Source organism: Palaemon carinicauda, chromosome 8 (genome assembly GCF_036898095.1).
Source record: "Palaemon carinicauda isolate YSFRI2023 chromosome 8, ASM3689809v2, whole genome shotgun sequence".
Classification (NCBI taxonomy): Eukaryota; Metazoa; Arthropoda; class Malacostraca; order Decapoda; family Palaemonidae; genus Palaemon; species Palaemon carinicauda.
In genome coordinates, this window is record NC_090732.1 from 71,003,438 (window position 1) to 71,015,937 (window position 12,500).

At 46.8% G+C, this 12,500-nt stretch overlaps 1 protein-coding gene across 2 annotated transcripts in view; it reads right to left on the minus strand.

Moving 5' to 3' along the window:
* Positions 1 to 12,500, minus strand: part of LOC137645749 (gamma-glutamyl hydrolase-like) — a 225,155-nt gene that overhangs the window by 76,520 nt on the left and 136,135 nt on the right. The window lies entirely within an intron of this gene.

Genomic DNA, 12,500 nt, shown 5'->3' on the forward strand with positions numbered 1-12,500 from the left:
TTTAGTGCGAGGGAAGAGCGAAGATACAAGCATAATATATACAAAATGAATTATGTACGATCGTGTGACACACAGTTGGTACATGGCTCCCCCCCTAAAAATAACATACTGTACATGTTAAATTTGGTGCCCTGATCTAGAGAGGCGAACTGTAGGCGGGTCATCTGGCAGAAGATAAGCAGGTTTTAGACGATCAATGGAGACCCAGTCTTCTTTGCCACGAATGTTTAGTAGGAATGCTTTCGGACTGCGTTGGATCATAAGGAAAGGGCCCGTGTAAGGGGGCGTTAGCGGTGGTTTGCTAGTGTCGTTGCGCAGGAAGACGTGCGTTGCAGAGTGCAAGTCTGTTGGTATGTGATGCTTTGCTGGGGGCTTGTAAGTCTGGCGGCATGGAGTAAATTTTCCCACGACGTGACATATGCGCTGGAGATCGTCGGAGGATGTTGTAGAAGGAAAAAATTCGGCAGGGATGACCAATGGGTCGCCATACACCATTTCAGCTGCCGAGCCGTCAAGGGCGTCTTTAGGAGTGGTCCTTAGTCCCAGAAGGACCCAGGGAAGCTGAGTAAACCAGTTGGAATCCTTGCAGCGGGACATCAAAGCTGCTTTGAGGGTGCGATGAAAACGTTCAACCATTCTATTGTTGTAGGCCGTTGTCTGATGTAGGGTGATGCCCAGGAGATTTGCTAATGATGTCCACAATTGATAGGTGAAAGTGGTTCCCTGTCGGAAGTAATATGCTCAGGGATACCAAATCTTGCAATCCATCCAGAGAGTAAGGCAGATATATGTACATGAGGCGGACGTTGCAGTTTTCATGGGAATGGCTTCAGGCCAACGAGTGGAGCGGTCGATGACGGTAAACAGGTAACGATGTCCTTGTGATGTGGGTAGGGGGCCTACAATGTCGACGTGAATGTGTGCGAAATGACGCTGAGGATGAGGAAAGGTACCCACTCCGGAATCCGTGTGTCGATGTACTTTGGAGGTTTGGCAAGAAGTACAGGCGCGGACCCAATCCTTAGCATCCTTAGAAATGCCGTGCCAAATGAACTTCACCTTCATCAGCTGTGCAGTAGAACGGCACGAGGGATGTGAAAGGCCGTGAATGAAATCAAACACCTGCCGTCGCATGGGAGCAGGAATCCAAGGTCGCGGTCTACCAGTACTGACGTCATAGAGGGTGGTGGTGTTGGAGTCTTCGAGGGGAAAGTCTTCCCAACGGAGGGGCGTGCAGGATGTCCTACATGCTTGATACTCTGGATCCTGTCATTGGTCTTCAGCCAGGGCGTTGTAATCCAATCCCAGTTGAACAGCAGCCAACGTGTTTCCTGACAGGACATCGGCAACGAGATTCATTTTCCCAGGGACGTATTGAAGGGTGCAATTGTATTCAGCCACAGCGGAGAGATGTCGGCGTTGCCGGGCGGACCAGGCATCAGACTGTCGAGTAAAGGCGTGCACCAGAGGCATGTGGTCTGTGCGAATGACGAAGGGCGTACCTTCTAAAAAATGGCGAAAGTGACAGACAGCCAAGTGCATCGCCAGCAATTCTCGATCGAAGGTAGAATAACCCGATTCTGCCTTGGACAGTTTTCTGCTGAAGAAGGCCGATGGGCGGGGCGAGCCGTTGACCACCTGCTCGAGTACTGCACCAATAGCGACGTCGCTGGCATCGGTGGAGAGGAGAGGGGCATGTGGGATAGGAAAAGTGAGAGCCGCAGCAGTTGATAGGGCCTTCTTTGCATTGCAGAAGGCTGCTTCTTGAAGGGGACCCCACTTCAGGTCCTTTGGCTTGTCCTTGAGGGAGGCGTAGAGGGGAGCAAGAGTGGCGGCAATGGCTGGCAGAAAACGGTGATAATAGTTGATCATGCCCAAGAATTCCTGCAGAGCTTTGACGGTCGAGGGCACGGGGAAGTTCTGAACGGCTGCCACCTTCTCAGGAGGGGGTGGGCTCCTTCAGGAGTGATGCGGTGCCCTAAGAACGACACTTCGTTGGCGCCAAAGGTACACCTGTCGTACCGGATTACAAGGCCGTTTTGTTGCAGGCGGTCAAGCACGATGCGCAGGTGACGGAGGTGTTCCTCTTTTGAGGAGGAGAACACAAGTATGTCGTCCACATAACATATACAGAAAGGGAGGTCCCCTTAGATGCCATCCATGAGACGGTGAAACGTGGCCCCAGCATTACGAAGGCCAAAACAAGAGTAATTGAAGGTGTATGTACCAAACGGAGTGGTGATGGCAGTCTTGGGGATGTCTTCTGGGTTCATAGGCACCTGATAATACCCCTTCAGGAGGTCGAGCGTAGAGAAAACCTTTGCTTTGTGCAAGTAGGAGGTCACGTCGGCAATGTTTGGGAGGGGGTAGTGATCCGGTTCTGTTTGCATGTTCAGACGCCTGTAATCCCCGCACGGACGGAGGGAGCCGTCTTTCTTCAGAACGATGTGTAAGAGTGACAACCATGGGCTGGAGGCCTTTTGGCAAAGGCCCATTTCCTCCATTTCGGCGAATGTCTGTTTGGCGGCTGCCAATCGTTCCGGTGCCAGACGTCTGAATTTTGCAAAGACTGGGGGTCCCGTCGTCTTGATATGGGGATAAATACCGTGCTTGGCAGGAACCGTGGGCGTTTGGCGAAGTTCTGGACGGAAAACTTCCAGGTACGACGTGAGGAGGTGGGCGTAGGCATCCGTGGGTGCGCTAATGTGGAGAGCGAGGTTAGAGGGGGCGGGTTGAAGAGGTGTCGACAAGTACGAGTCTGCGTTGACCAATCGTCGGTGGGCGACATCGACCAGAAGGTGGAAATGAGAGAGAAAATCCGCACTGAGGATTGGAAATGTGACATCAGCAACGAGAAATTTCCAATTGAATTTACCGTTTCCGAACGATAATGTGAGGTTCTCGTAACCGTAGGTGGATATCGCAGATCCGTTGGCAGCTACCAAGCGGATGTCGGCAGATGTAAACAGACTACGTCGTGTCTTGAAGAGTTTCCTTGGCAAAAGAGAACGACACGCACCCGTGTCTACCAAAAATTGCACGCCCGTTCCTGCATCATGTAAAAAGAAAAGATTAGAAACACGGGAGGCCACCGCCACGAGCGATTGCCTACTTACACGTTTTTTGGCCACTGACAATCCTCGGCACATTTCTTCGCAGTTGCCCCGAATCTGAAGTGGTAGTAGAAAAACTGCGGCGGATGGGAGGTAGTAAGTGGCTGTAGAGGTCGTTTGTAGGGGCGCGAGCGATTGCTGGGTGGTGGGCGGCTTTGTCGCTGCTTCCGCACATCACGGGGTAGGCGTGTATGTCCTACGGCATTCATGTTAGCTTCGGTTGACGTTGAATAGGCATTCTCTTCGTCAGGGGTGGAGGCGTTGATGGAGGTCTTGAAGTGGCTGTCCATAAGGGCGTCGGCTTTGGTCATCAAGTCCTTCATGGGTAAACTATCGACATCGGGTATGGCAGCGCGTATAGATCTGGGTAAACGGCGTATCCAAAGGGCACGAAGTAGGTTCACCTCACGAGGAGAGCCGTCTGCGGCAGGTTGAAAGTGAGCGATACTGGCCATTTCCCTGAGGGCAAGCGAAGCCCTTTGGTCCCCCAACGGTTGTTGCGAGAGCTGAAAAAGCTTTGCTACACGGGCTGCTGGCGACGGCGAGTACTGCTGCAGAAGGTATGTTTTGAGGGCGTCATACGCTATTGGGGTGTCTCCTTGTTCACAAAGCCAGTCGGATATTTCCTGAAAGGTGTCCTCGGGTATCGCCGCGAGAACATAATCTGCTATGGTGGTTGAGCGAGTCCCGCCCTTGATGCGAAACTGGACTTCTGCGCGCTGAAACCAAGCAAACGCCTCTCCGCTGGCGAACGGTGAAAGTTTCAATGGGGCAGCCGCAGCGCCAACTTCTGTAGAGTCCATCATAGTACCAACGATGGAAGGGCGAGGGGGGTGGGGGTGGAAGGCGGTGGGAGCGAGTCGACTTCCGGGGTCACCAATGTGACGGGCCGAGAGAAGGTTGTGAACTGAAAGGCAGTGTGAAAGCAACTGAGTTAATTTATTAATGAACACTCCTTTATATACAAAACCTCAAGGCAACAGGAAATTACATGTTCGAGAAACAGACAATGTTACATAGGAGAAATGCAGACATGTTTATTCTGGTTCTTTTTAGTGTCCAGTGCTTCCGCTAGCGTATCCTCGTACGGGGACACATTCTACTTGTTGTCTTTCGTCGCAAAGAGGTCTATCTGCAGTTCCGGGACTTGGCTCAAGCTGAGGGAGAACGATCCTGCGTCTAGGAACCATTCTTACTCTATCGGTGTGAACCTGGATAGAGTGTCCGCTGTCATGTTGCGGACCGATTGAATGTGAACTGCTGACAGGTGCCATTTCTTTCTTTCCGCCAAACGGAGTATGGCCAACATCACTTGGTTGATCCGAGGTGATCCCAACCCTTGTCAATTCAAGCATCTCACTCGAGTCGGTAGTGGTCTCATCAGATCTCTCCGCGCGTTTGATGCGTATTATCTCCAGACTCCTGTTGCATCCTTTAGCTATACTCCTAGCACTGAATCTGTTATGGAAAGAAACTGTAGAGAGCCCAGCACTCTCTCCTGTTCACGTCTTGATATCCGATTGGATATCAATAGTCTCTTGACAGATCCTGCTATTTCTTTCCTCTTCTTCCCAGGAATGGAAAGTTGATGTGACTCCAAATTCCAATGGATTCCCAACCATTGAAATTTTTTGAGCTGGAGATAGTCGAGACTTTTTGATGCTGATCTTGAATCCCAGATGTTCCAGGAACTGGATCACTATCTTAGAGGCTTGCATGCATTCTGTCCTGGATGCTGCCCACACCAGCCAGTCGTCCAAGTAGGCCAATACTTGGACTCTCTTTAGGCGTAATTGATGGACGGCTGCGATCGCAAGCTCCATGAGAATAATTGGGGCAATGTTTAGCCCGAATGGTATGGTTCTAAAGGCGTAAAGTTTTCTTTGTAACTCGAACCCTAGGTAGGAGGAGATGTGACGATTACTTGGAACATGCTAATAAGCATCTGACAAGTCTATGGAGACTGTATATGCCCTTTTTTGAGCAGTAGGGTCCTTTTGTGTTGAAGTGTGAGCATCCTGAACTTGTAGTTCACTATGAACTTGTTGAGTGGCGATAAGTCCAGAATGACTCTGGGTTTCTGAGTCCTTCTTTGGAACACAAAACAGCCTGCCTTGGAACTTGATGGACTTTACTTTTCGAATTACTCTTTTCACTAAGAGTTTTCGGACATATTCTTCCAGAAAGGGGGTAGATTGTTGGAAGAACTGAGGAAATGAAGGTGGAGGACTGTTCCAGCACCAACTTAGTCCATTTTTTATTAGGCTGTGGGCCCAGGGATCGAAGGTCCAACAATCCCTAAATAGATGTAGTCTCCCTCCTACTGGAAGCATCTCGCTTCCGCCGTTGTGGACCTGAGGCCTTGCCTCCTTAACCGCGTCCTCCCCTGAATCCCCTTCCCCTTGAAGGGCGTCTAGAAGAACCTCTGGCTGTTTCTCTAGCTTTTGATTGAAAGGAAGAAGTCTGCCTTTCAAAGGCTGGGTTAAAAACTGGCGATTGTGTCGCCACATGTTGAGGTACCAACTGGTACGTGGTTGGAGGTTGTGACACTATCTGAGGCACCGCGGTCACAGGAAGTTGCTGTTGTTGCCGTCGGTAGGGCTTAGCCGGCCGAGAGGATAGCCTAGGCCTTTTTGTCTTCTTCTTGGGTTGGGGATCCTCATCCGGAGAAGACTTCTCTTAAGGTTTAAGCCCCACTTTTGGAGAAGGTTCCTATTCTCCGTGGCAGCTTTGTTTACCCCATATGCAAGAAGAAATCGGTCTCCTCGGTTCGTGCCTCACCGCAGCCGAGGCGAACACGAACTCTCTACAGGCTCTCCTAGCTTTAATAAAGCTACAGAGATCCTTCGTAACTGTGGCCAGATGGGTTTTGGCCACTACCATGAACGTGTCCTGTTTCTTGGGGTCACTTACCATTGTTTTTTGTTTTTGTTTTTTTTTTTAATCGTTTGCAACGACATCGATGCCGCAAGTCTTTCTTTCTTCTCTTACCCTCTGTGCAAGAGAAACTCCAACAGCTTTGGAAGTCCCTCACCAAACTGACGTTCGGCAATATCAGCTTCAAACTTCCCGATTGAGAAGGTAAGGTGAACGTCCTTCCAGTCCTTTTGGTCCAATGGCAAGGTCAGGGATAATGGCTTGCATTCCTCCATGGAGGGGCATGGTTTCCTTGCCTTCGCCACCTCCAAGGCTGTCTTATATCCCTTTTCTATGAAGGGAAAGGCTCTGGCTGGAGAGGCTACAAAGGAGGGAAGCTTCTTACTCAAAGCTGGCACCTTTGAGTTCGTGAAGCCCCTCTCTTTCATCGAGCTTGCTAGTAATGCCTGTGCATTACTATGGTCAAGGACTATGACCTCCTTCGGCTCCGTTTCCTCCTTTGAGGCTGGCTCCATCCTAAGACGGACATAGCAGTCCGGGTAAGAGTCTTTGTTGGGCCAAAATTCCATGTCTTCCAGGGCAATTGAGCCCAACTTCTTCGATATAACAATCTTCCCGGCTGTCATTGACATGTGTTCGGTATACCTCCAAGGGTTGGTATCCGAGCACAAAGGAAGAGCCTTCACGTTGAGTCGCTTCTGGGGCCCACGTGATGCTGCGAGTCTGCGTATCTCCAGTTTCATCGCAGCTTCCTTTTCATCATTCTTCTTTTGTATTTGTTGAATCATTTCAATAATAGAAGAAAGTCCTTCCCAGATCATCTGGGATAGCAGACGTTGTAGAGGGAACAGGTTCTGGGGACGGAACCGATGTAACCGACACCTCGTCAATTTTTTTCCTCTTCTATTTCTGGAGCCTGGGTCAGCTCCTCCTGACGTTCTCCCAGAAGGTCCTTCTCTGTATAATGCGACACCTCTGACATCCTATCGTCCAATTGGATGTCTTGAAGGGTGGCCGAGATTTCAGAATCTACCGGATTCTGGACGGTTGGTATCTCCTCAAGAGGCTGAGGGATGACTGCATCAGTCGATGCCTTAGGGAAAAGGTAGGCCCTCATCTTCTCGTTGGAAGGTAGGGGCCTCTAAAAACTCCTCACCCAGGTTCGCAACTTTTCTCTAACAGCATCCCTTGACTCCGCTTAGGGGTGTCAAACGCCTCGGTAATCAGGTTAGAATATATGATACATACCTGAGGGTTCTAATACCGGAGATCACCTTTGGAGGCTGTGCATGCTGTGTGCCTCCTGCATAACTCATGTCCACAGAAGTTCTTACTGCGGACATTGCAGAACATACTCCCGCACTTCGGATGGTCCTCCTGTAAAGAGAACAAAATCCATGAGCATCAAGTGAAGGCTTTTCACTTATTGTTAATACATGTAGCTTATATAGTAAAGCTAAGAAAGAAAGAAGGAAAGACACATACTTTTATTTCCTGCCCAGCCAATTGCTGTAACCTCCCAAGATATTAAAACTAAGGTTAATTCTTATTCTAGAATACCTTATATATATTCCTAAGCGGAAAGTTAAGGTGTGGCTCACACCTTGAAATAAAGTTTTAATATACTGGATAAAATGAATACAGAAAGAACTCACTTTCTATATATTGTACAGTCTCAACAAAAGGTGTACAAGATAACATTAAGTATGTTGGAAGAACTTTAGTGTTACAACAAACTCTGTACTGTAGCTTTATTAATGCAGTGTGTACTACACCACAAATATAAGTCACTATTGTACATCGCATGCTGTCGTGCCGGCCAGCACGCGCCAGCACGTACCGGCATGTGCCGGGACACGCCGGCCGGCATATACCCCTGTATAGTTCAAAGGTATGCTACCTTTAACTAATAGGCGGCAGTTCACTGGTTCGCAAATGTGTGCCGGCCAGCAATCACTGCCGGTCAGCAATTGAAAACACTAGCACCCGACTGCCGGCCGCTAAACGTAGTGGCCAGCAGATCTCGGGATGTGCTTCTACTGCCGACAGGCAAAGGAAGTGATACCCATGATGGCCGGCAGTGACTACGAACCAGAGAACCTCCACCTACCCGGCTGCCAGCCGTTTAAGCTGGCAGCCGGGCTAAGAGTACAAAACACTAGCAAGATAAACAGTATGGATGTAAGGTTATAAGGCAGCATTGCCATACAACCTTCATCCAGAACAAGTGAACATATGGAAGGGGAAAATGTAGCATTCAGGCTTCCTATATATCCATAGCCTGCCGGGCTCTACCAGCAGACATGGATGGGAGACCAAGGGAGGTCTGGGGTTCACTCTGCAGAAGAAAAAAGGGTCTCTGCCGGCCTGCATGTCATTGCCGGCCGGCAGAGAGTTGAGCCGGTCCCCCATCCTAACCTATACTAGGTACAGAAGTAGGACTGGCTAAGAGATGTGATGGCTAGGCCAACACTAAGAAAGAGAGGGGGGGACGGGATAAGGGTCCTGTAAACTTCGTTCTAGTATGAGACACACCCAGCAGTTAGGGAAGCTCATCCTAACCTAGAGTTTGTCTATAGGGAGGAAGGATGGCAATACTTGCTATCGTCCTCCATACCAGAACCAAGTTAGGTGTAGTTATTTCGTCAGGCAACGGAGAAAACTCATTCTCCGGCCCGAGAATAACCACACAGGACAGTCTGCTAGACCACTAGAAGAAGGAATCATCTCGTACAGAATCCTTCAGATGTGGGCTAGGGAAGCAAAGCCTCCTGTGTCTGCACCTAACCTAGCAAAGGAACTCATTCTCTATGCTAGGAAGACGCAGACCACAGACTAAAACTCTGATGTTCTGTCCCAACCTCAAAATCCAGATACTCTGGTTAGCGGGTCAGGACAGACCTATCCTAGTATAGTTATACCTGAATCTTATTCAGATAGAACCACTAGGACTAAGCCTAAGGCTTACTCAGAGGGAGAAAGGGATTGAACTTATTCTCCGGAGGAGAAAAGAACAACAGGGGATGTGTGCGAGAGTATACTAAAGCCCCATAGGCTACTAGCCTAGGTGCGGTGAGAATCGATTACCTAAATCACCGAAACTCTCTCGTATACAATCTTGGAGAGGAAAATTCAACAATATCTTACATGTATAAAATATTTGCCTATAGCTTCAATAACATAACACTCAGAAAACTTATATCATGCAAGAAAGTACTAGGGCCAGACGTCCAGGCTACTAAGCCTCGCGAAGGGCAAGATCGGTTACCTAAATCACCAAACTGAAAACTAACGGCATTATATAAGAATTCCAAGAGGAGCTAAATAGCTAGATTTATTAAAGCGTAAAAACCGGGAACGTTGCTCTGGCTAACTAAATGACCCATATATAGCGAGCGACAGCATCCAGGATGCCTCCGGTAGGCAACAGCTCTTGTTTACGTTAAAATCACTATTGATTTAATTCAAAACGACAAGAGCTTACATTTATACAAAGTAAAGATAATACTCAACTTTCCAGAGGCATAAAGGGCCGGAGAAAGCATCATAACGTTGAATAAAATTCAAAAATACGAGAGAACACAAGGGAAAACACCGAGTAGTAGAGCTACACGAAAAGGAATGGAGATGGCGCTGCCACCTTCGTCAGATACACACTGGAAACGGAATGGGAGAGATTCCTTGGGAACGGCTCTCTTTTCATTCCCATTTCAGATTCTTGTCACTGTAACCCCTCGAAGCGTTAATACTGTTCGGGGTGAAGATAGCTATGTGACGTGTCAAGAATACGTCCTCTGATATTATGCGATATCCCTGTTAGATTTAATTAGGGATATTCGCTCCAGGAGTTAGAATTCTGGATACCTTAAGGTAAAATTCTCTGGGAATATCACTGTAGTCAAATATACCCAAGGAAGCTACCCATTAGGAACTTCCATCAGGACGACATGGCCTGAGCCCAAAAATACCTTGTAACTGGAGTCGATTTCTGAAACCTGTGTGTTGCTTTATTGTACTGGGTATGAGGAATTTACGATAAAAATGCGGTTGTTTAATAGACAAAGCTTAATAGCAAAACTTAAATGAAGTTAAGATGCAGGTATCATGTGAAAACAGGAGACCAAATCACATTCTGATTCACCAGCTGGTAATAGAACACTTGCTTTAGTGGTTATAAAGGTTCAAAAGCCTATACCAAGGAAGAAAATTGCATTACCTCTAATTCCTTGCCAATGTCTTTAACCCATTCAGTACTCGCATTGTTGTCTCCCTTTATCATTCAAGAAGGATTTGGGAGTATAAAACATGGAAGGCCAATGCTGGATGGGATGTGACATTCTATGAAGACCCAACACTGAAGTTCTAAGACTCTTTTGGCCAATACCTTGGATTAAAGTTGTTTCCTTTGCTACTGCACTTCCCTGGCGCTTTACCAATTTCATGTAATCATAGAGGTTCCCACCAAGCTTACTTCACCGGTGCTTCTTTGTTATATCTAGGAGGTACGGGATACTGCTAATTAAGTCTCGCATGAACCTTAGCCAGCCCTAAGAAACCCATCATGAATTTCCATCCTTCATTCCAATGAGTCAGACTATTTGCTCAAGTATACATGCCCTTGTCCAAAGTGGCACCCTGATGGCTATTATACATAAAGAATAATGAATTCTTTATGACGAACACGGTAATTGAGGTCAAGGGACTATTAAAGGTTTAAAGGCCACTCATGAATGGCAGAGGCAAGGGACAGTGACATTGCCTATCAAGCAGGACAATGCCATAGAGACTACCAATAATACATATGATCAGCGGCAAACCCCATCTTCACCCAAGCTAGGACCAAGGAGAGCCAGGTAATATCTGCTGATGACTCAGCAGATAGACCTATAGGCTCCCCCAAACTCACTCTCCTTAGCTCACAAGGATGGTAAGTTTGTAGGGTCCAAAGGAACCAACGAGTCTGAGCGGGACTCAAACCCCAGTCCGGCAATCGACCAGGCAAGGATGCTACCTCCAGGTTTAAGATATGTATCAATTCCCTGCCCAACATATTATCATAAGCAACGATTTGTATGCATAATAGGTGAGGACTCCCTTATGATTCCATGGGCCAACATGTATGGGTGATAGGACATTTCATGAAGCCATCACCTTCCCCTTATAGCAAATATGTTAGTAGAATGCAAAAATGACAAAACCAATCCTGTTGTTTTGACATCAAAATCGAAGAATTTTCATCCTTATGGCGAGCAATTAGTCTTATAGCTAATCTTGTGTGATTTGGAAGACAGGCCATTCCTGCCTAGCTTGACAGTGCCAAACTTCTGGTGATGTTTGTTCAATAGATGGAACCTCAAGAAATTCTGGAACCCTTCTGATTATCCAAGGTTCTTTCCGATAGAGACTCGCTAATTGATGAAGCAACTGATCCTGTGCAAGACCCTGAAAACATTCTTATTTTACAGAGGTTGATTTTAAACTGCTCACTTGAACTAGTACACCAAAACTTTTAATTTTTTGTCAGCAGCAAGTATCAGTTCAGGTTGCTGCTCAAGTATTATCACAAACTTTCCCTTTCACTGAGGTACTTATACCGTGGCTGCTATTACGATGTGAGTGAAATAAGGTTATTATCAGGCCATGCATATGGAAATAGGTGTAACTCATCTTTATGGTTTTCTACTGCTGCCCAAAATATTGATTACACCATGAGCACCTTTCACCTGCATGGGTCTAAACTTTATTGGCAAAAGGATAGCTTTAAATGGAGGGTTGGAAGAGTATTTTCATCTTTACTTGTGCTGTGACTTAGGAAGGGGACATTTACCTGTGCAAGATCCTCACAGTAAAAGAAATTTTGTTGAGGCAATTTATGGCTCGACATGCCACACTCCACATGTTCATCTGACAAAGCTCTAGAGATCAGTAGAATACCAGAGATTCGCAATTACAAAATGCTCCAAAACATCTCAAGTGCCTTAGATGGGGATATTTTTAAAAGAGCTTATTGGTCTAATTACAGTTTGCCCTCTACGATCCCTAAAAAGTAAACTGTTATAACTGTAAGCAGAAAATAACAATAGTTTCCTCTTTGGTGTATTAAGGGGAATTCACACGAATTATTTTGGTACTGTCAGTATACTAAACGCACGTTCAGCACTCATTAGTGAGTGAAGTGTTGGTACTCTGGTAAAATGGGGAATAAAGAAAAAGCATCTATTGCTATTATTTTGCTTTCTGGATAAAAAGAAAACGGAGCCAGAAAAGGTGAGGCAAAGACTGGCTTGCAAAACGCAAGATTTACACTCGTTTAAACCTGTTAAATAAGAAAAACAACTACAGGCATAAAGACTTTGCACATTATTTTCGGATAAACGAAACAAGTTGCAACAATGTTTAGAGGTGTTGATACCATATATTATAACCAAGAAAAGTACAGTTGTGACAGAAAGCATATCTGCCAATGAAAGACACTTTGCAAAAGTTGCTTCACAACATATTCATTTAATT